Source organism: Scyliorhinus canicula, chromosome 3 (assembly GCF_902713615.1).
Source record: "Scyliorhinus canicula chromosome 3, sScyCan1.1, whole genome shotgun sequence".
In the NCBI taxonomy this organism is placed as follows: domain Eukaryota; kingdom Metazoa; phylum Chordata; class Chondrichthyes; order Carcharhiniformes; family Scyliorhinidae; genus Scyliorhinus; species Scyliorhinus canicula.
Window position 1 is genome coordinate 182,250,477 of NC_052148.1, and position 24,020 is coordinate 182,274,496.

The following is a 24,020-nucleotide window of genomic DNA, read 5'->3' on the forward strand; positions in this document are numbered from 1 at the left end:
GAGGGGTCAGGCCAGGCCGGGTGGGAGAGCGGTGAATCAGATCGGGTGGCAGGAGGGGGTTGGGTTTGGTCGATGGCGCGGGGGGTGGGGCTGTCAGGAAGTGGGGCGGGGTCTGGTTGGATTGGGCCAGATTGGTTTAGGGATTGGGTTGGGTGGTGGGGAGGTCCAGCTGTATCAGGTCAGGTCAAAGCAGGGTAGGGTCAGGTGGGTCAGCTCAGGTCAGGGAGCAGCGGAGTGGAGTATCCCGTGCGGGTGTGAGTGGGAGAGTCAGAGTAGGGGAATACTGTGGAGTTGGGAGGTGGTGGGATGAGGGGCCTGAGGGCCTGGAGTGTGGGGGATGTCCCTTGTGGGGCTCAGTCTGGATGTTTAAAATAGTTACTATTGTCTGTAAGTTATCAGACATTTGAACCAGTTTATTAGCAAAGTTTTTACTTATGAGATGAACAACGGACAGAACAGTTTAACCTAATTTCATTCACAATTCTCAAATTCTTTTACTGTAATTCCAATCTTCACCATTACTCACACAAAATATGACTCAGACTCACATCTGAGCTCAAGGTATTACCCACACTTAGTGAAGGAGACTGGCCAGGCTACAATCACCTACTGTGGGTATCTTTTCTCTGCTCAGAGCCCAGGGTCCATTCTTCTTGCAATGGTTGTGCCTGGGGGACACACAGGTTATCACTGATTATCTGTTCCGATGTTCTTTCTTTTATACCAGTTCTGATAGCACTGAGTCATAGGTATACGCCTACACCTGGCCTGAGTTCTGTTGTCCAATCCAGACTTAAACCCGTTAATGGGAATAAACAGGATACTCCTGTTCAGCCAGGATGATTCAATCAAGATCCTCGAAAACACTCCTGTCTGACCTGCTATTAGCACATTATGGAGTGTGATAGTCTCTTCATTTGTTGTTTGCCCTGCTGAAAAGTTGATCACCTGTGTCTGGAAGTTAGTTGCCTATTCATAGCTTGGTTCTTTTGTGTAAAAGTGATACTTACCGTGAGTGAGTAAACACAAAGTCCATATAACAATGATGAGTTTCTGTGTTAACTTTAGTGCTCTTACAGATGGCCAGTATCAATTCAGCTAGGGTCTCATTTGTCAGTTTCTGTTTCCAGTTTGTGTGTTTTCCTCCTTGCAAGCCTGTTCCCAGTACCATATTATGCTGAAGTTAGAAGTACCTTTATTTGTTCTAACTCTTTCAGAGTAACTATTCATGTTAGATGGTTGAACTATCTAAAGCTAATGATTGAAATTGCTTTGTCAGGTGGTTCCCAGCCAGCGCAATTGTCCAGGGGAAGTTGGCGTTTCCGAAAATTTCCGGGTAAACCCTTATGTGGGAACTTCTTCGAGGAATTCCTCAGCGCATCATTGGATTATTCCAAATTCCATGCTTTGGAGCCAGGTAGTTAGGGCAGCTTAAATAAAACTTCCATAGAGATTTTTAGATCTCGTACATTAACTTTGATAGAATGGCAGAAAATTCCAGAAAAGCAGGTAAGTGGTAATTTATATCATTTCTCTTAGCATTTCCATCAATCTAAGATAGAAATTGCAATTATAGATCAGAAGGATCCTTGCCGAAATTCCAGTTGACTGGCTCACAATACCGTTTTGTATCACTTTCCCAAGGAGGGTAGCATGGTAGCACAGGGGTTAGCTCTATTGCATTACAGCGTTATGGTCCCAGGTTTGATTTCCAGCTTGGGTCACTGTCTGAGCGGAGTCTTCACGTTCTCTCGCTGTGTCTGCGTGGGTTTCCTCCGGGTGCTCTGGTTTCCTCCCACAAGTCCCAAAAGACGTGCAGATATGTGAATTGGATATTCTGAATTCTCCCTCTGTGTACTCGCACAGGTGCCAGAATATGGCGACTAGGGGATTTTCACAGTAACTTCATTACAATGTTAATGTAAACTTACTTGTGATAATAAAGATTATTAGGAGTTCTCATTCTTTTGCACAATTTCAGTAATAAAGTTCACAGTTCAGTTCATGTTCAGTTGGTTTGGAATCATCGGGTGCTCATAGGATCAGAACATAGGAGCAGAATTAGGCCATTCAGTGGATCGAGTCTGCTTTGCCATTCAATCATGAGCGATATGAAGAAATTGGAGCGCCCGGAGGAAACCTACGCAGATACGGGGAAACCCATGTAGACACAGGGATGAAGTAATAATAATAAGAAACTTTATTGTCACAAGTAGGCTTACATTAACAATGCAATGAAAACTCCTAGTCACCACATTCCGGTACACTGAGGGAGAATTCAGAATGTCCAAATTACCTAACAGCACGTCTTTCGGGACGTGTGGGAGGTAACCGGAGCACCCGGAGGAAACCCACGCAGACACAAGGAAAACGTATAGACTCTGCACAGACAGTGACCCAAGCCAGGAATCGAACCTGGGACCCTGGAGCTGTGAAGCAACAGTGCTAACCACTGTGCTACTATGCCACCCAGGTTCTTTGGTTGAAGCACCCCAAGAAACCAAAAAGATACTTCACTTTGCAATGTATAGTTTAAGCTCTGTTGCCAAACTGGGCCTGCAAAAGTTGCTGTGGATTCTCTTCTTTGCCAATATGAATCAGCTACTGGCATCACCTCCATTATGCAAAAAAAAAGCTGGTATCTTCCTGTTGTCCCTTGAATGTCAAATTTACTCGGATAGTTAAGTTCAATTCAAAAGTCAAAGTGTGAAGACATTTAGGTGCCTCTGACCTGATCCCTGACTAGCTTTGTCAAATAATAACCCAGGGTTTCTTCTGAATTGAATCCTCTGCTGTAGCCAGCGTGAGTCTCCAATTGGAACTGTCTGTGCTGAGTCTGCATTCAAGGTGATCAAATTTTTTCCAGTTCACATGTAAAATTAGAGGTATAGCATCGGGAAAATATGTTCTGCTGAGTGTAACTGACAGGAACATTTTTCTCCTCTTAGATGAACTATTTTCAGATGAAATATCTTAGCAGCACTCTTTGACATCTTTTCGGTGCATTGCTTATTAGCAGAAGAAATAATGATATTCCATTTCAATATTCACCACATTCTGGCTGTAAATAGCGGCTTAAATTTTATCACAGATTAACATGATCCTTCAAATCTCTTTCTCAATTTGTTCATATCTCATTGCTCCTTTTGTTGCATGGGATATTTGCACAGAGAAAGGCCATCCAGCCCAACCAGTCCATGTTGGAATTTATGCTCTACTCAAGCCCCTTCCCATCTTACCTAACATAGGTTGGTACGGTAACGCAGTGGTTAGCACTGTTGCTTCATCGCAGCATGGACCTCGGATCGATTCCAGGCTTGGGTCACTGTCTGTGCGGAGTCCACACGTTCTCCCCATGTCATAGAATTTACAGTGCAGAAGGAGGCCATTCAGCCCATCGAGTCTGCACCGGCCCTTAGAAGTAGCACCCCACTTAAGCCCACACCTCCACCCTATCCCCATAACCCAATAACCCTAACTAACATTTTTTTTGTACACTAAGGGCAATTTATCATGGCCAATCCACCTAACCTGCACATCTTTGGACTGTGGGAGGACACCGGAGCACCCGGAGGAAACCCACGCAGACATGGGGAGAACGTGCAGACTCCGCACAGACAGTGACCCAAGCCAGGTATCGAACCTTGGACCCAGGCGCTGTGAAGCAACTGTGCTAACCAGCGTGCTACCATGCTGCCCATACTGTGCTGTGTTTCCTCCGGGTGCTCCAGTTTCCTCCAACAGGCCAAAGATGTGCAGGGTAAATTGAATTGGGTACTTCAAATTTCTTTTTGAAAAATGAAAAAAAAAAATGTACCATTTATATTTATAGTTTAATTTTGAATTGCCAACAAAAAACAACAGTGTTTAATCAATAGTGTTTTTGACATTGATGCAGTAAAAGCTTTAAATTGTGAAATCTTGATGTGTTATACTTTTAGCTGTTAAGCGGAAATTCAAATTTCTCTTTAGAAGTTATCAGTCACGACTGAAATTGTACACTACATCATTGTAGGGTCAAAATACTAGAATTAGAATGAGTTACATACAAAGCTCAATTTTAATCCACCAACAAAGCATTTGGCATGCATCGCTTTGCCAGTCAGCTGAGCATGAGCAAACTATTCAAGCCAGAGTTTGCAGTCAGTCCATCATCTCAGGAATGTTTACCATCCAGAAGCTGTTTGTATTAATTTATCTCCTGCACTGCATGGTGCCTGTAGGCACACTCACAAATCTAGCATACCTTCCTCTGCCTTCAGATATCCTATGTCTTCTAGCTTATCCAAAGCTCAGCTGTCCATACGTTTCAGCTTTTAGAGTATTCTGCATTTAGCTGACGGGTAACTTTACTCCAGGGAAACACTCTAGTGGGTAGAGCTCCTATTGGCTTACAATTCTTTTTTGGAAAGGCCAGAGTCCAGCTACCATTGGATGTATTCCCTGCAGAACAATGAAGCTATTTCTGAACTTTAATAGCCTCGTAAACAGCAAAGGGGACCATCTTTCTTCGCTTTGTTTTTGGGTGTGGGTGGAGCTGACAAGACCATTTTCGCTGCTCATTCACAGCTACCCTAAGAAGGTGATGGTGGGCCTTATTTCTGAACCTATTGCAGTCTCTGTCACGATGGTGTTTCAACAACTGCGTTACTTAGAGAAATCTTAAAACTCACTATTCTATACAACCCAACATGCCCTCTCCCCCAAATACAAAGATGCTGATTAATACGCATGTCAAAGTCTCCTTTTACCACCACTAGGAAAAGCAAGGAGAGTAAGATGTTTCTCTGACTTCACTTTCCATTCCAGATGTCTTTCCAAGCGTTATCTTGACACTTCAATAATCATACACTTCCATAATCATACTTCCAGATTCATGCAGATATGCAGGAAACCACTAGACATTCCTAAATATTACAGGCCTTGACTCACCAAGCATCGCAAAGCTCAAACGTCACCACTAGCCAGCTGTTCAACTCTAGAGGATTGTAGACTGGTTTCTGACCTCTTTGCAAAATCTAGAGCTGGCTACTGCACAATCTTCACCCAGGAAAGGTTTGATAGCAGTAATCATATTAGTGGAGACAGGCTATGGATTTCCCCACCTCCATTTGATTTTTCCTCAAATTATTGCAATTGGGAAAATCCAGAAAGGGCTTTAACAAGACAAGGTCCACAAGGATGTTTGCAATGTTCAACTGGTAAGCTCCATAACATCCAATAATATGTCACAGGAAACTTGTACGTTGATTGGCTGCTAAGTGCTCAGTGTAAGGGGCAGAGTCTGGCATAAGGGAAAGTTAGAATCATAGAATCCCTACAGTGCAGAAGGAGGTCATTCAGCCCATTGAGTCTGCACCAACCCTAGGAAAGAGCACCCTACCTAGGCCCACACCACCACCCTAAACCTGTACCTAGTAACCCCACCTAACATTTTTGGACACTAAAGGGCAATGTGGCATGGTCAATCCACCTAACCTGCACATCTTTGGGAGGAAACCGAAGCACCCGGAGGAAACCCACGCAGACATTGGGAGAATGTGCAAACTCCACACAGTCACGCAAGGCCGGGATTTAACCTGGGTCCCTGGCACTGTGAGGCAGCAGTACTAACGACTAAATTTGGGGCCAATATAGTCAGGTAATATAAGTAATCCAAAGTAGAATCAAGTTAACGTAAGAGAAGTAAAGTTAATACATGACACGGCAGCTCAGTCAAGTGGAATGCGTGTTTGTAGTATGTGCGAAGTCATGGACGCTACCAATGTTCTAGATGACCAAATGTACAGGAAGTGCTACAAGTTGCAGAAATTTGCGTTCTGGGCTTCAGAACTCGAGTGATTGCTAGAGTCAGTGTGGTGCATCTGCGAGGCTGAGAGTTACGTGGATGGCACATTCAGAAAGGTGGTCACACTGCAGCTTAATGGCCTTGAGGCAGAGAGGGAATGGATGACCACCAGGTCTGTCCGTGAGAAGCAGGCAGGTAGAGTGCCCTGTGGTCCCATCAGAAATCGTTTTTCTGTTTCGGAAGCTGGTGGTTCCTCAGAGGAATGCAGTCAGAGCCAAGTTTGTGACATCACAAGTGGCTCGGCTGTACAGGAAGGGAGGAAGGAGAAGGAAGAGCAATAGTGGGAGGTGATTCATTAGTGAGGGGAACGGACAGAGATTTCTGTGACCACAGGCGTGACACCAGCATGGTATGTTGCCTCTCTGGCTCCAACATCAAGGCAGTCACAAAGCAGCTGCAGGACATTCTTCTAGGGGAGGATGACCAACTAGAGGTCATGGTACCAATGACTTAGGTTGGAACGGGCATTGGGTCCTGCAATCAAATATTAGCAAGTTGGACCTCTAATGTAGTAACCTCCGAATTTCTCCCAGTGCCACGTGGTAGCAAGAGGAAATATTAAAGAGGAATATCAGGATGCACAAAATACTGAGAGGGATAGAAAGCACTCGCATAGAGAACAGTAAGTTAATTGGTGAAGTCAGAGTAAGGGAGAAAGTAATGAGGTGTAAATCAGGGTTAGTGTACATGTATGTGAATGCAAGGAGTAGAGTAAATAAGTCTGAGGAGTTACAAGTGCAGATTTTGATGCGGTAATATGATATTGTGGCGATCGCAGAGATCTGGCTCAAGGAAGGGCAGAATGGGGTGTCAAATATTCCTGGGTACAAGGTGTGTAGAGAAGATAGGAAAGGAATAAATGGAAGATGGGTGGTGATATTGGTTAAGGAGAGCATTGCAGTGTTGGAGAAAGAGGATGTCCCAGAGGCTTCAGGGACAGAATCTATTTGGCTGGAGCTTAGGAACAAAAAGGGAGCAATTACATTTTTTGGTGTAGGCTATAGCCCAGCAACTAGTGGGAAGGAGAGACTGGAACAAACCCATAGAGAAATTACAGAGAGATGCAAACATAGAGTAGGAATAATGGGCGACTTCAATTACCAAAGTTTCGACTAGGGCAGTGGTCATGTAAAGGGTGGAGTGGGGCAAAAGTCCCTCAAATGTTTTCAGGAAAAACTTGTACAGTCGTACTTGTCCAGTCCAACAAGAAAGGATGCACTGTTGTACCTGGTTCTTGGAAATGAGTTGGACGCGATTCTCCCATATTATTGCCCGGCGCAGATCCTGTTGCACTGAGTGAATAGCAGGAAAGGCCAAAATCGAGGTTTACGCCTGGTATGAATCATTTGCAATTACAAGGCCCGATCCCGATGGCGAGTTCCAGATCTCGCCCCAAAATGGCGAGAAGCTCATTAAGCATTCATTTTAATCTCATTAACAAGATTGAATTTGAATGAAGCAGTCTCCCAGGAATTATCCGACTCCCCAGCAGGAAGTCCTGGGGATGTTGTTTAGTACACCTTTTCAAACAAGGGGACCAGGCACAATGGCTGCAGAAGGGAAATGAGGATGTGAATAGCCATTTCCATTTACTGGCATGCAGCTCCAGGAGCTTCTGCCTCAGTGCTCTGGCTGGGAGGGGCCTTCAGTGAGGTTGGGCGGAGCACATTTGGGGCACTCCCGGACTAGGGGAAGGGGTGGTGCAGGTGATGCTTGTGTCTGGGAGGGCTTCAAGCCATCTTTAAAAACTGTGGAGACCCATAACTGGGGCAAACCCAGCTGCAGCCTGTCTGTCCCACCAAACACCAGGACAGAGCCCTGGCCTTACTATGGCTTCTATCCTGAAAGTCAATTTCAGCCCCTTTAACTGTGAGCAGCCTCTAGCTTCACAGCTGAAAGCTATTTAGTTGTTAGTTGTTAGAGCACTTCACGCTCCTGGGCCGGTATTCTCCCTTTTGGGGACTAAGTCCCCCTGCCGGCGGGAGAACCGGCGCAAACCACTCCGGCGTCACCAGCACCCGAAAGTGCAGAATTCTCCACACTTTTGGGGGCTAGGTGGATGGCGGAGGGGTTAGTGCCGCTTTAGCCGGCGCCAAATGGACGGTACGAGTTCATGCATGTGGCGAAGGGCCGGCGTGATCTTGCACATGCACGGAACCAGCGCTGTGGTCCCGCGCATGCGCAGACCAGCTGGTGTTTTTTGCCACATGCGCGGGGGGTTCTCTTCTCTGTGGCCATGGCGGAGCCCTACAGGGCCGACGCGGAAGGAAGAAGTGCCCCCACGGAACAAGCCCGCACGCAGATCGGTGGGCCCCGATCGCGGGCCAGGCTACCGTGGTGCCCCACCCCGGGGTCGGATCCCCCCCCTGAGGACCGCCCCCACTGACATACCTGCCAGGTGCCACCGGTACATGACAAGTGATTCACGCTGGCGGAACTGGCCAAAGACGGCCGGCCGCTCAGCCCATCGGGGCCCAGAGAATCGCCGGGGGGGGGGGGGGCTTGCTGCCAACGGCCCCTGGCCGGCGTGGCGTGAATCCCACCCTCGTCCAAAAAGTGGCGCCAGAGAATACAGCAGCCAGCATCAGGGTGGCAGGGCGGCGGAGCAGAATTTGCGCTGCCCCCCGGGAATTCTTCGACCTGGCCGGGGTGGGGGGTGGGGGGTGGGGGGGGGGGGGGGGGGGGGGGGGGGGGGGGGGTCGGAGAATCCCGCTGTTGAACTCTCCAAGGACCTTCTCGAAGGCACATATGCCATGTCTGACAGCATGACTCGTGGACTGGATGTCCTGAAACCTTTGATGCCTGAACCGTGTCAACCACAAATACATCTGCCAGCAATCAAACAATAAAACCAGGGGGCTATATTCTCTGGTCGCCGACGCCAAAATTGTATTCCCTGAATGGCCGGAGAATCCAAATACCCAATGCAATCGGGGGAGGCGCTGTTTTTGCGATGCTCAGCCCTCTCCAAAGCCGCCGCGCCATGTATCGACGGCTTCAGGACATTGCCTGAGACCCGGCTCCCGATGCTCCATCCCAACCGGCCGAGTTCCCGACAGACTGGGGCTCTCATGGTCTCACCTGTCGGGAACTCGGCGTGGCGGCTGCGGACTCAGCCCAGTGCCACCACGGTCTGGGGAGGGCCGATCTGCGGGCACGGGGGGACATTATTTGGGCTGGTTGCATTGTGGGGTGTGGTCCGGGGCGCGCGAGCCGGCTCAAGAGGGGGGGAGTATTTTGCGGGCCGGGTCCATGAGCGACCTCCACCATGAAGCACTGCGTGGCCGTCCACATGCACGGTCACAGACCCGGCAATTCTCCGGGGCTTAACGGCAGCTAGAGCTGGGTGCTTTACGCTGCCGCCCTGCTAGCCCCCAGGGAAATGGGGAATTGGTGGCCGTTTCACGGCAGTCACTGTTCCCACACCGGCGTGGGAACATAGCCCCAGAATTGGAGAATCCAGCCCCTGGATTTTCCTAATTATAATAATGTGAGGAAGAGCAGAATGGAGGTTGGGAGATCCATAGCCTGTCTCCACTAACATGATTACTGCTGCTATCAGCCCTTTTCTGAGCATCAATTGTGCAATAGGCCACCCAAGATTTTGCAAGGAGGTCAGAAACCAGTCTACAATCCTCCAGAGTTAAGCAGCTGGCTAGTGATGATGTTTGAGCTTTGTGAGGCTTGGATGACTCAAGGCCTATAATATTAGGAATGTCCAGTGGTTTCCTGCATACTTGGATGAACCTAGAGGTACGATTATTGAAGTGTCAGGATAACTCTTTGAAAGGCAGTGGTGTGGATTCTCCGCCTGGCAAAGCCGGCAACACAGATCGCGAGAAGACGGAGAATCGGACATCAGCAAAAATTGAGGTTTGCACCAGGTGCAGAACCGACCGCTATGCTCTGCGCACCCCCCCCCCCCCCCCCCCCCCCACCTCCTAATGACCCATTTGCATCCACTTTGCAGGCCCGGCACCAGATTCCCCGGGCCCTGCCGATTCTCCGGTCACCCAGGCCGGGAATCACATGAGTGGGATTCACTGCAGGTATCACCAAACTTGAAAGGTGGACTTGGCCATGGGCCAAGGGGCTAACTCCTTTTGAGTGTCCAAAGTCTATCTGAGGGACACTTTTACCCCCCCCCACCCCCCAGAATGCACTTCCTGCCCATCCCTCCCATACCAGGTCCCCCCCAGCACCCCACCATCCAGGAGAATCCCACTGGGACCCCCTAACTAAAGGGACCTACCACAGGGAATCACTAACTATCTGTCAGTTTCCAGTTTAGCACCTCAAATTCACGCAAGTGTGAAGGGGCCTGATTGGAAGGCACTTAACTCTCTTTTATGTGATTGATGTTTGTAAACATTGTGGTTGCAGCACTTAGAGTGAAGAAGATGAATTAAGCAAGGCTGGAGCTGTTTTGTGGAGGCTGCCAATCACAGCCCACTACCAGCAATGAATGAATACTTTGCAGCTCAAGGATCTGAGGGGTTTAAGCACAGGTCATAGCTGGTGTCTTTCTGCTTCCAGGCGAGTATTACAACTGCAATTTTTTCACTTCCCCCTTCTCCTGCACGTGGTTGGACTCCTCCACCTGCACCTGCAGGTGCTGAATGCTCACCAACATCCCCTCTTGTAGTCCCTCGCTGTCTGACTACATCTGCACTGTGGCTGGGACTGGATGTTCCAGAAGCCCGGGGCCCATCTGGATGACAGCTGGTTCCTAGGGCCTGCCTGCCCTCTGACTATCCGGCCCCTCGGTTGCTCCTACCTCCACCTGCTGTACTGGACTGAATCTGTGGTGCGCACCAGATAGTGTCCCCGGAGCCTCTTCACTAATCTGCCCAACTGAGGTGATAGTTTCTGGGATGATGGAGGGTGTTGGAGGCAGCTGTGATGGAAAGTCAGTGTCATCCTCCAACCCGAGCTCGGGGTGTCCGGAGTCTCGGGCAGAGGGCTTGTGTTCGGGCTGCTTTCCACGTCAATGCTCCGTTGTCTGGGGGCACTGGCTCTGGCTGGGGGCAGGGGACTCTGGATGGACCGGCCCCATTTCCAGCAGATCCTGTAAGACACAAGACGACATTTTTGATTAGACAGCGGGCCGGGGGCACTGGGGGTAGGCATGGCGGGGCGGTGTGTGGGTGGTGAGGGGGGCATGAGGGGGTGTGGGGGGTGAGCGGGTGAGGTGGTATGGGGTGGGGGTGTGTCTGTGCATGCGCAGGAAACAGAAGCCGCGCGTGCGCAGAACGCAAAACGGCTGATTTTAACTGCGCATGCGCTGCTTCTGTTTCCTGCGCATGCACAGATGCAGATTTTCATCCTTTGTTCCCCAGACACTGTGAAATGTGCTCAGACGCCATTTTACAGTGGATTTCAGCGTTTTTTCTTTCTAAAAAGTTCAAGTTACTTTTTCCTTTCGATCTGGACTGGATTTCAGCGTTTTGTCTTTGTGAGAAGTTCAAGTTACTTTTTCCTTTCGATCTGGAGTTTTCACTCGCGATTTCTAGACTGAACCCTTTCTGTTCTGATAGTGATTGTTTGAGTTTCGCACCACTCAGCCCCTGTGCAGTTTGGTCTTTGAGCATACAGTACTGTTCAAATTTCATACAGTGCTCTTCAAATTTTTTTAGTATTATTTCTAATTTGGTGCTGACTTCATCTTTCGAGTGTTTAAAGCAATTATATGTTTCTCTAGCTTCATGTCCTGCGATGAGCAGTGCTATTTTCATTTTGTCTGAGGCTGCTTCTAAATCATTAGCTATGATATATATATCGAACATTTGTTTAAATCTTTTCCAGGCATTACTTAAATTACCGATTATGTTCAGCTGAGATGGGGTTCCAATGAATATCATCGAATTAGTGAAGTCTTCCCACGTCGAATGTAGGAGTTTTCCTTGCCATTTTGGTCTTTCAGTGTCTGCAGCTTGTGTAATCTTGTAGAAAGCGTTCTGAAGCGACTCTTGGTACCATGTGTTGTTCCTTGTGTCTTAAAAAGCTCATAGTCTTAAAGTTGAAGTAGATGCTTTATTGTAAGTTCGTTCTCTCTTCAGTGCTTAACTTAAAGTTACATTGATGCATTTTGTCTGTATTGCTACCAGTTCCCGTTCTGTGAAGTGTGTCCTGACTTCCTGTTCATCTGTATTTATATCTCTCCCGTGCTCCCTCTAGTGCTTGCTCAGTTGTATTCCATCTACACAGATATACAATCGCCACACACCAAGAAGGTAGATGAGGGCAGTGCAGTCGACGTTGTCCACATGAACTTTAACAAGGCATTTACAAGGTATCGCATGGTAGGTTGTAACATAAGGTCAAATCTAATGGGATCCAGGGTGAGGTAGCCATTTGAATACAAAATTGGCTTGACGTCCGAAGCCAAAGAGTGGTTGAAGAGGGTTATTTTTCAAACTGAAGGCCTGTGACCAGCGGTGCTCCTCAGGGTTCAATGCTGTGTTCACTGTTACTTGTTTCTTATATTAATGATTTTGTTGTGAATTTAGGAGGCATGGTAGTAAGTTTGCAGATGACACCAAGAATGGTGGCATGGTGGACAGTGAAGAAGGTTATCTAGGATTGCCACGAGATCTTGATCAATTGGACCAGTGGGCCAATGAATGGCAGATGGAGTTTTATTAAGATAAATGTGAGGTGGTGCATTTTGGTACATCAAATCATGGCAGGACCTACTCAGTTAGTGGTGGGATGTTAGGGAGAGTTAGAACAAAGAGATCTATTGGTACAGGTTAATAGCTCCTTGAAAGGGGAGTCACAGGAGTCATTCAACATGCTTGGTTTCATTGGTCAGAACATTGAATACAAGAGTTGGGATGTCTTGTTGAAGTTGCTCAATATATTAGTTAGGCCACACTTGGAATACTGTGTACAGTTCTGGTCACCCTATTGTTGAAAGGATATTATTAAATTAAAAAGAGTGCAAAAAATATTTACTAGGATGCTACCGGGACTTGATGGTTTGAATCATAGCATTTACAATGCAGAAGGAGGCCATTTGGCCCATCGAGTCTGCACCGACCCTTGGAAAGAGCGCCCTACTCAAGCGCACACCTCCACCCTATCCCCGTAACCCCACCTAATCTTTTTTTGGACACCAGGGGCAATTTAGCTTAGTCAATCCACCTAACTTGCACATTGTTGGACTGTGGGAGGAAACTAGAGCACCAGAGGAAACCCATGCAGACACGGGGAGAACGTGCAGACTCCGCACAGACAGTGACCTAAGCTGGGAATCGAACCTGGGATTCTGGAGCTGTGAAGCGACTGTGCTAACCACTGTGTTACCGTGCTGCCCTTTAGTTATAAGGAGAGGCTGGATAGACTGGAACCTTTGTCCCTGGAGTGGAGGAGGCTTAGGGCTGATCCTATAGAGGTCTATAAAATAATGAGGAGCATAGATAAGGTAGATAGTCAACATCCTTCCTCAAAGGTAGGGGTGTCTAAAACTAGACGGTATAGGTTTAAGGTGAGATGGGAGAGGTACAAAAGAGACCAGAGGGGCAATTCTTTCACACAGAGGGTCCTTCCCCCCACACAGAGGGTGGTGAATGTCTGGAACGAGCTGCCAGAGGCAATAGTAGAGGCGGGTAAAATTTTGTCTTTTAAAAAGCATTTAGACAGTTATATGGGAAAACTGGGTATAGAAGAACATGGGCCAAATGCGGGCAATTGGGACGAGCTTAATAAAAACTGGGCAGCATGGACATATTGGGCTGAAGGGCCTGTTTCCATGCTGTAAACCTCTATGACTCCATGACTCTAATCAAACCAGAACAATTGAGTGATACTCATAGAATTATAGAATTCCTACAGTGCAGAAGGAGGCCATTCGGCCCATTGAATCTGCACCGACCCTTTGAAAGGCCACCCCACACATGCCCATTCCCCACTCTATTATCGCAACCCCACCTAACCTGCACATTTTTGGACTGCGGGAGGAAATTGGAGCACCCGGAGGAAACCCACGCAGACACAGGGAGAACGTGCAGACTCCGCACAGTCACCCGAGGTTGGAATCGAATCCGGGTCCCTGGCGCTATGAGGCAGCAGTGATAACCACTGTGTCACCGTGCCACCCCAAAACTGGATACACTAGTTATTAATTGTTTAGCATGAACAATTCAAAGAATTAAATACAATTTTACAGTGCAGACAGACCTTTCCACCCAAATGGTCTAGGCTAGTGGTTATGATCCATGTGAGCCTCATTCCATATTACTTCAACTGACCCGACCAACAAATCCTCTATTCCTTTCTCCCTCATGCATTTATCTATCATAGCATTTACAATGCAGAAAGAGGCCATTTGGCCCATCGAGTCTGCACTGGCCCTTGGAAAGAGCACCCTACTCAAGCCCAAACCTCCTTTAAATGCATCTACGCAACTCCCATCAACTCTGCAAGGTTGTTGCAAGTTCCACATTTTCACCAATCTCGCTGAGTAAACATTTTTTCCCTCAGTTCCTTATTGGACTTATTAATGGGTTATTAGAGACTTAAATTTGATGTGTTCAATATCATGAATGGTCTGAACAGAGTAGAAATGGAGATATTGTTCCCATTAGGGGAAGGGTCAAGAACAAAGCGTGCCAATTTAAGTTAAATCACAAAAGAAGCAAAGGTACATGAGCAAATGCAACATGTAGTTCGGATGTGGAATGCACTGTTAATAGTCCCCGTTTGCAGAGGCCTATTGTATGTTTCCTAATATTGTACATTGTCAGTTTGTATATCATCTTTTTAAATCCTTTTGCATTTTCTCCAGTGTCTCTATATACATTTACATCACAGAGACCAGAATTGTACACAGTACTCCAAGAGCTGTATAAACAAGATTCTACTTAAGTTCGATATACCTCTCTGCTTTTGATTTCTGTTCATTTAGTAGTAATTCCCAGTGCTTTGCTTGCCAATTCTTATGACTTTGTTAATCTTTGGTTGCAAAATTATATTTTAATCCTAAAACATCTGGAAAAACACTACAAACAATATTCAAGTTATCTACATACATCATAGAGTTATAAGGCAGTATTCTCTGACCCTCCGCCGGGTCGGAGAATCCCCGGGGCGTGGGGCGAATCCTGCCCTGCCGCTCTGGCGCCGGCTGCCGTATTCTGCGGCCCACGAAAAAGTCCGCCGAAGGGAATCGCGGCCCGCGCCTCGCAAAATGGCGAGAATCGCGCGTGAAGTGATGAACCCCAGGGCTGCTACAAATCTTTGGCCCGGATAGGCCGAAGTCCCGCCGATGTGACCGCGGGTCATGCCGGCATAAATCAAAGTAGGTCTGAAACGGTGTCAACCAGTTGTGCTGGCTTACGCCGCCAACGAGGAGGTAGGGGTCGGCGTACAGCGGCCGCTGGAGTGGAGACGCATGGCCGTGGCTCGGGGGGGTTTGCGGGTGCCGGTTGTGGATGCTACCCAGGGCCGGGTGTTTTGTTATGCACTTGACGTAGCATAAGCTGCTTCCTTGATGTACACTCTGACAAAGGAAGGTTCAGACTTGGAGATAGCTTTAACACATTTATTAAATTGTTAACAATTCTCTTACTTGGATTCAACTCTCCTGTTAATCCTGCTATAGCTACTCAGACTGACGAACCAGTCTGCTACGATCCACGTGGTGGGTGTGATGTGTTTCAAATCAACCCTGTGTACTCACTGAGAGTCTCCACTGGAAAGAGGAAGATCATGTGTGTATGTCCTTTTATATGGGTTGGTGTAACGCCCCCTATTGGTAGTGTCACCTCTGTGTGTGCCGTGAATGCCCATTGGTTGTGTCCTATCTTACTGGCCTATTGTTTGAATGTCTGTGTGTCATGTCTCTGGTGCTCCCTCTAGTGTCTATCTAGTCTATTTATATTTACATTAACCCCTTGTGTATCTACAGTGACGCATATCACCACATCCCCCCTTTTTTCGTGTTACATATTTTCTGTACAGTGTTAAAGAAAATTGAACAAAAACAGGTAGATAAGTGATGTTATGTACAAGTTATGATAACAGTGATCATTAAACAATAAGTCCAAATCATATGCATGAGTCCAAAATTCATTAATTATTATGGTTGAGTGTCTTTCTTATTTGTTTGGTGAGTTGGTGATGTTGATGGTGGCATGTCCTTGTGAACGCCATCAGTGTCCCTGTGCATAAGGAACCAAGAAGTGGTCACATCACTTTGTTGTCTGATTTGGAGTCTTTTTTTTCTTCCGATGCTTGTGGTAGCGATGTATGCAATCTGTGTCGTCCTGCCATGGTATGTCATTGTACTGAGCTGAGCAGTAACAGTGTCCCGCATTGGCAGTCATACCATGTTGTACAAGTCGTAGTTCCAGTGGTGGTGTGTTTGCTGTGCTTGTTGTCGACGCTGTTGCCTTTGGTATGCTGCTGGATGTTGTCTTTGATGTCGTTGTTGTGTTACATAGAACATAGAACAGTACAGCACAGAACAACAAGTGTTGGTTGGTTTTGTTGTCGTGTTCGCTGCGCTCAAGGACCACATTCTGTGGATAATACGAGTCCTTCACACAGTTACTCGTGTCAGCGTGCTTTGTGGCATCTGCTGTCACCTTGGGCGTGCCGTCACTGAGTTCGCGGCGCTCCCCGTCTGGAGTCATGTCCGGCTTACTTGAATCAGCTTTGGTTTGTGGTTTCTCCCCGTCTGGATTCTGGTCTGTTTCACCTGAGTCGGTTTTGGCTTGTCGATGTTCCCCATCTGGAGCCCTTTCTGGTTCACCTGAATCACCTTTGGTTTCTTGCCGCTCCCAGTCCGGAGTTCACTTGAGTCAGCTGAGGTTTCTTGATGTGCCACATCTGGAGTCAAAACATTCAGGAATGCATTTGCTTGTGGTTAGGCTCGAGCGAATGAGGTTTGAAGTAGCGTGGTGTCACCGGAGTCACCAGTAGTCTCACTGTGATTGTCGAGTGCCTCTGTACACACTAGCTGAGGTCTGTCACATTGCACATCTTGTATGGGAAGTGGGATGCCATCGTCACTTGTCTCACAAACAGTGGGTAGAGCCTCAGTGTCTTCTTGACGTTCACTTGAACATGGCAGACTATCATAGTCTTTCTGTTATTCACTTGAGCGTGGCAGACTTGCACCATCTGCTGCTGGCGGCTCAGAGGAGGTTGCTAGACCCTCATGGTCTTGTTCATGCAAGGACTGCGCTTTGGAGTCCTGCATTGCTTCAATCGTGGAGGCTGCCCATGAGCTCGCTGTGGAGGCTTGTGTCACTCGAGTCACTTCTTGTTCATGCAAGGACTGCACTCTGGAGTCTTGCGCTGCTTCTATCGTGGAGTCTGTCCACAAACTCGCTGTGGAGTCTTTCATCGCTTTCTGTGTGGAGGCTGGGACCTTCGTGGTGTGTGGACCACTCTCTGTGTGGAGTCGGGACTCTTCGCGGTGCGCGGACCACTCTGTGTGGCAGCCGGCCACTCTCTGTGGGCTTGTGCCGCTCTCTGTGGGCTTGTACCGCTCTCTGTCTCTTGGCGTCAGGCCGCAGCAGAATCCTGCGCTCACGAGTCGGGATGTCATATATGCTGGGCTGAAGATTCCCCAATCCGAAGAACTCTTCGTGGGGGTCGTCAATGTACAACACCTCTAGTTGCGGTTCGGATTTGGTACTGGAGTAGTCACCTCCCAAGGTGAAATCTTTGTCTGGGTTGTTGTCTTCCAAGATCATATCATCACGTTTTGTGTCGGAGCTGGCATTGGGCTCGCGGTGTCCAAAGAAGAATTCAAGGTCTGAATCATCGTCTTCAAGGAATGTATCATCTCTTTGGGTGGTGCTAACTGCTTGTTGCAGGGTTCTGCGGAGGTTACTTTCAGCTACTGGTCGAATTTCAGGCAATGTGCTGTCGTTCCATGTGAAAGAATGGGATTTTATGGCTTTAACATTTTGTTTTGTGTTTTGGGACATTTCCCCTTTAAGTGGGCGTGGTCTGGGGCCTCTGACGTCACGAAGCATATCGCTGCTCTTTTACTTGGGGCCTTTTTCGTAATTGCGCATGCGCGGCTTTCATCGCGCCTTGTCCAATTGTAGGAAACATTAGAAGCAGAGGACACAATGTCAGGCTAAAGGGATGATCCTTTGAAACAGAGATGAGGAGGAATTTCTTCAGCCGGACGGTGTTGAATCTGTGGAACTCTTTGCGCAGAAGGCTGTGGAGGCCAAATCACTGAGTGTCTTTGAGACAGAGATAGATAAGTTCTTGATTAATAAGGGGATTAGGGGTTATGGGAAGAAGGCAGTGTCATAATATACACACAAGTATATGATGGTGCACAGCAGACATTGATTGACACACAGGATGACCAATGAACACACAGAACACAGCAGCCAATCACTAGACAGGACACGGCCACTATAAAGCCAGAGGGCACTAGTTTTCCCGCTCTCTTGGGATCCAGCCTCTGAGACAGTTAGAGCCTGTGAGCAACAACTAGAACAAACACCATGTGGTAGTAAGATAGTCAGGTCAGGTTAGCCTCAGGTCTCCAGTCAACTCAGCATAGTGTCAACCCACAGTTAAAGTATGTTTAATAGTTAAGAGTTCAATAAAATAGAGTTGCATTTCTCCAAGTGTTGGAAGCCTGTCTCTCTCACTGCTATAGTAAACGCAGTCCTTGCAGACCCAGCATACCCAACACATCAGGCAGGAGAATGTCGATGGGAAAAATATCAGCCATGATTAAATGGCGGAGCAGACTCAATGGGCCAAGTGGCCTAATTCTGCTCCTATGTCTTATGGTCTTATGTTGCACCGTTGCAATAATCATGTTGCACTCTGAGGTGCTTCAATATAGTTAAAGAAATATTACAGACATTTCAAAATGATCATTCCAAATTTTACAAAGGTATTTAAGTTTTTACGTATCTCAGGTTGCCATCTGAGGTGCTTCTATACAATTGTGATATATGTAATCACTGTATACATTCAATGTGAGTCATACAGTCAATGTGGGATCTATACAATATTCCTCCCTTCGATGCACTTTGTAAACCAGTGTTAATGCTTTTAATGTTTGATGAATCTGTCCTTGTAGATATATTGGCAATAAGAGGTTTTGCCCTTTGCCTGTCCTTAATATAGGGCTACCCATATATTGTCCTCACATTTCTGTGGGTCTCTACTGGCCAATTCTTCGATGACTTTATGCCAGCCTATAATCGTGTTTTGGCCCCATTAACTGCCAAGACGTTGTGACTTTATGAGGTGAGGTCAGCAGTATTGGGCAGAGACACACAGCAATCCCGGTTGGCTGATAGCAAAGTAATTTGCCTCAAAACCCATCATTTCCATAAAACATTGTTCAGTACATCCCACTGCCTGTCTGAAAATACCAACATCTGCCCACTTATACACAGTGCTCCCCAAATTGAAAATGTGTTGGGATTAAATCCTTGAAAATGTAAAGTTAAAAATCAATTTTAGAGGGAAGAGGGAATTTTACTACATTGACCCAATTTCCTTATTATTGCTAGAACATAATGAATCCATCAGAATGGTCCAGGTCCCCTATTAATCACTCTTCTGTAAAACTTCAATTATATATATGTTCAATCATCAAATCTATACATAGAAGAACAAATCTGAAATAAATATATTTTGATAGAATCCTTATACTTTTAATTGTTTTCATGAATAGCTTCATCTTGGACTTCCGGTGGCGGCAATGCGGAGCTAAGCCACAAGTTCGACAGCTCCCGCTTTTTTTGGATTTTCGGGCTCTCAACGGCGCTGTTTCGACTTTTCCCCTGGGGGGAAACACAGCCAGTGTGCCCAACAGCCGGTGGATGGACTGGACTCGCAGCGGAGCGGTCCAAAAATCGGTTTTACCTCAGAGAACGGCGAGAGGCAGAAAAGGCAAGATGGCGGCGGGCGGAGAAGCAGCGTGGCAGCTGTGGGCGCGGGAGCAGCAGGAGCTGCTTCAGCGTTCCTTCAAGGAGCTCAAAGCCGAGATTCTGGAGACGCAGACGGCCCAGGCCAGGGAGATTCGGGAGCTGCGGCACAAGGCCTCGGAGAACGAGGATGAACTTTTGGGCCTGGCAGTGAAAGTGGAGTCGCACGAGGCACTGCACAAGAAATGGCAGGCGAGGATGGAGGAGATGGAGAACTGCTCCTGCCGGAAGAATCTACGGATTTTGGGCCTCTTGGAGGGGCTGGAAGGTTCGGATTTGGCGGCCTATGTGGTCCTAATGTTAAACTCGCTGATGGGTACAGGGCCGTTTTGTGGTCCCCTGGAGCTGGAAGGCGCCCATCGAGTGCTGCAGCGGAAGCCCAGGCCGAACGAACCGCCCAGGGTGGTGCTGGTCCATTTTCACCGCTTGGTTGACTGGGAGTGAGGTGGGCGAAGAAGGAGAGGAGCAGCAGGTGGGAGAATACGGACGTTCGGATTTTTCAGGACTGGAGCACGGAGGTGGCGAGGAGAAGGGCTGGCTTCAATCGTGCGAAGGGAGTGCTCCACAGGAAGTGGGTGAAGTTTGGCCTTCTACAGCCGGCTCGCCTCTGGGTCATGTACAAGGACCGCCAGCTCTACTTTGACTCTCCGGAGGAGGCCTGGGCTTTTGTCCAGGCTGAGAACTTGGATTCGGACTGAGGGCTGGGAGGCTGGGGGGAAATGTACTTTGCTTGGAGGCTTTGTCCTCTTAGGTATCCTTTCGCCCATAGTGGCTGTGTTTGCTGATGGTTGTTTCCTGTTTGTTTTCACCGTTTTTGCTATTTTAGTTATGGTTATTTGGGTTCTTTGGGGCTGTTGGTTATTTAGTGTGGTGGTTTTTTTGTTCTTTCCACTGGTGGGTTGGGGAGTAGTTTGAGGTCCCGATGGGTCATGTGTCCGTCTTTTTCCCGCGTGTTGGGTCGAGGAGCGGGGCTCGGGTTGGAAGCGCGGGCTTTCTTCCCGCGCCGGAGGAATGGGGGCGGGGCCGGCGCTGGGAGGGAGGGATTGGCGGCTGTGTTGCAGCCGGGATCCGGGTGGGGGAGGTCGTGGTTATGGTGTGAGTAGCCGGGGTCAGCAGAAGTCAGCTGACTCACGGAAGTATAATGTTGGGGGTAACGCAGCTAGGGGGGGCCCTAGCTTGGGGTGGGTGGGGGGTTTGGGGGGGAGGAGGAGAGGGGGGTTGCCGGGTTGTTGCTGCGGGGACTGAGGGAATGGATGGAGATAGGGGGGGTTGGGAGGGGGGTTTGTCACTGTGGGGAGCAGGCTTGGGGGGGTTCCCCGGGCATGTGGTGGGTTGAGGAAGGGCTTTGGCTGATCGGCGTAGAGGGAAGGGGATGGCCCCTCGGGTTCGGTTGGTCACATGGAACGTGAGGGGGCTGAATGGTCCGATGAAGCGATCCCGGGTCTTAGCTCACTTGAGGGGGCTGGGAGCAGATGTGGCTATGCTCCAGGAGTCGCACCTCAGGGTTACAGATCAGGTGAGGCTAATAAAGAGTTGGGTGGGACAGGTGTTTCACTCGGGGCTTGATGCAAAGAACCGTGGGGTGGCAATTTTGGTGGGTAAGAGCCTGTCGTTCGTCGCGTCCAAAGTGGTGGTGGATAGTGCAGGTCGATATGTGATGGTGAGTGGAAGACTTCAGGGGGAGCGGGTGGTCTTGGTTAATGTTTATGCCCCCAACTGGGATGATGCGGGCTTCATGTGGCGCATGCTGGGCCTGATCCCGGACCTGGTGACAGGGAGATTGATTCTGGGTGGGGTCTTTAACACGGTGCTGGATCCGGCTCTGGACCGCTCGAAGTCTAGGACGGGCAGGAGGCCGGCAGCGACCTCGGTGCTGAGGGGGTTCATGGATCAGATGGGAGGGGTGGACCCTTGGAGGTTTTTGAAGCCGGGGGGTAGGGAGTTCTGCTTTTTCTCCCATGTTCATAAGGCGTACTCCCGGATTGACTTTTTCGTGCTTAGCAGGGCGCTGATCCCGAGAGTAGTGGGGGCGGAGTATTCGGCGATAGCCATTTCTGATCATGCTCCACATTTGGTGGACTGGGAGCTGGGGGAGGGGAAGGATCAGCGCCCGCTGTGGAGGTTGGATGTGGGGCTTTTTGCAGAGGAGGAAGTGTGCGGGCGGATCCGTAGCGGTATAGAGGGGTATCTGGAAACCAATGACAACGGGGATGTGCAGGTTGGGATGGTTCAGGAAGCGCTAAAGGCAGTAGTTAGAGGGGAGCTGATATCTATTCGGGCGCACAGGAAGAGGGGGGAGAGGGTTGAGCGGGAGAGGCTGTTGGAGGAGATGGTCAGGGTGGATAGGAGATATGCAGACACCCCGGAGGAGGAGCTTCTGAGGGAGCGGCGCAGTCTCCAAGCGGAGTTTGACATTTTAACCACCCGTAAGGCGGAGGCGCAGTGGATGATGGCGCCGGTAGTTGGGGAGTCAGAAATAATGGCGTGCATGGATGCGGAGAAAGCTTTTGATAGGGTGGAGTGGAGTTACCTGTGGGAGGTGTTGCAGAGGTTTGGGTTTGTTGAGGGGTTCATTAGCTGGGTGAGGTTCTGTACAGCTCCCTGGTGGCGAGTGTGGTGACGAATGGGAGGAGGTCAGAGGACTTTCGGCTTTCCAGAGGGACGTCTGTCTCCCCTGCTCTTTGCGTTAGCAATTGAGCCCCTGGCCATGGCGCTGAGGGACTCGAAGGGTTGAAGGGGGATTGTGCGGGCGGGGAGGAGCACCGGTTGTCTCTGTATGCAGATGGTCTGCTGCTGTATGTCGCGGACCCGGCTGAGGGGATGCCAGAGGTGCTGAGGATACTTGAGGAGTTTGGGGACTTTTCGGGATATAAGCTAAATGTGGGGAAAAGCGAGCTGTTTGTCCTGCACCCGGGGGGTCAGGAGAGGGAGATAGGGGAGATAGGTATCTTGGGGTCCACGTGGCTAGGACCTGGGGGGCTATGCATAGGCTTAACCTTTCGCGGCTGGTGGGGCAGATGGAGGAGGAGTTCAGGAGGTGGGATGCGCTGCCGCTCTCGTTGGCGGGCAGGGTCCAGTCGGTTAAAATGACGGTGCTCCCGAGGTTTTTGTTTCTTTTCCAGTGCCTCCCCATGTTGATCCCGAAGGCTTTTTTTAGAAAGGTGAATAAGTCGATTCTGGGGTTTGTGTGGGCGCAGAAGGCCCCGAGAGTAAGGAGGGTATTTTTGGAGCGAAGAAGGGAGGTAGGGGGCCTGGCGCTGCCCAACCTGTGTGGATAGTATTGGGTGGCGAACGTGGCGATGATTCGCAGGTGGGTGACGGAAGGGGAGGGTAACGCATGGAAGAGACTGGAGGTAGCGTCCTGTACGGGTACGAGTCTGGAGGCTTTGGTGACGGCCCCACTTCCACTCCCCCTGGCAAAGTACTCCACGGGTCCGGTGGTGGTTGTGTCTCTCAAAATCTGGGGACAGTGGAGGCGGCATAGGGGGGAAGTGAAGGCCTCGGTTTGGGCCCCGATACGGGGAAATCACCGTTTTGCGCCAGGGAGAACAGATGGGGGATTTGGTAGTTGGCACGGGCAGGCATCAGACAGTTTGGGGACCTCTTCTTGGATGGGAAGTGCGCAACTCTGGAGGAGCTGGTGGGGAAGTGGAACCTCCCCCCGGGAATGCTTTTAGGTATATGCAGGTCAGGGACTCTGTTAGGAGGCAGGTGGAGGAGTTTCCGCGGCTGCCGCCAAGCGGGTGCAGGACAGGGTGCTTTCGGGGACGTGGGTCGGGGAGGAAAGATCTCGGCTATCTACCAACTGATGCAGGAGGAGGAGGCCTCAGTAGATGAGCTCAAAGCGAAATGGGAAGAAGAGCTAGGGGAAGAGATTGAGGATGGAACGTGGTCGGACGCCCTGGAGAGGGTGAATTCTTCCTCCTCTTGCACACGGCTCAGCCTAATTCAGCTGAAGGTGCTGCACAGGGCTCACATGACGGGAGCAAGGATGAGCCGGTTTTTCGGAGGGGAAGACAGGTGTGGGAGGTGTTCGGGTGGCCTGGCAAACCACACCCATATGTTTTGGGCATGTCCGGCTCTGGAGGGGTTTTGGAAGGGAGTGGTGGGAATTTTGTCGGAAGTGGTTGGGACTAGGGTCAGGCCGACCTGGGGGCTCGCGATCTTTGGGGTAGCTTCGGAGCCGGGAGTGCAGGAGGCGAGAGAGGCCGGCATTCTGGCCTTTGCGTCTCCAGTAGCCCGGCGCA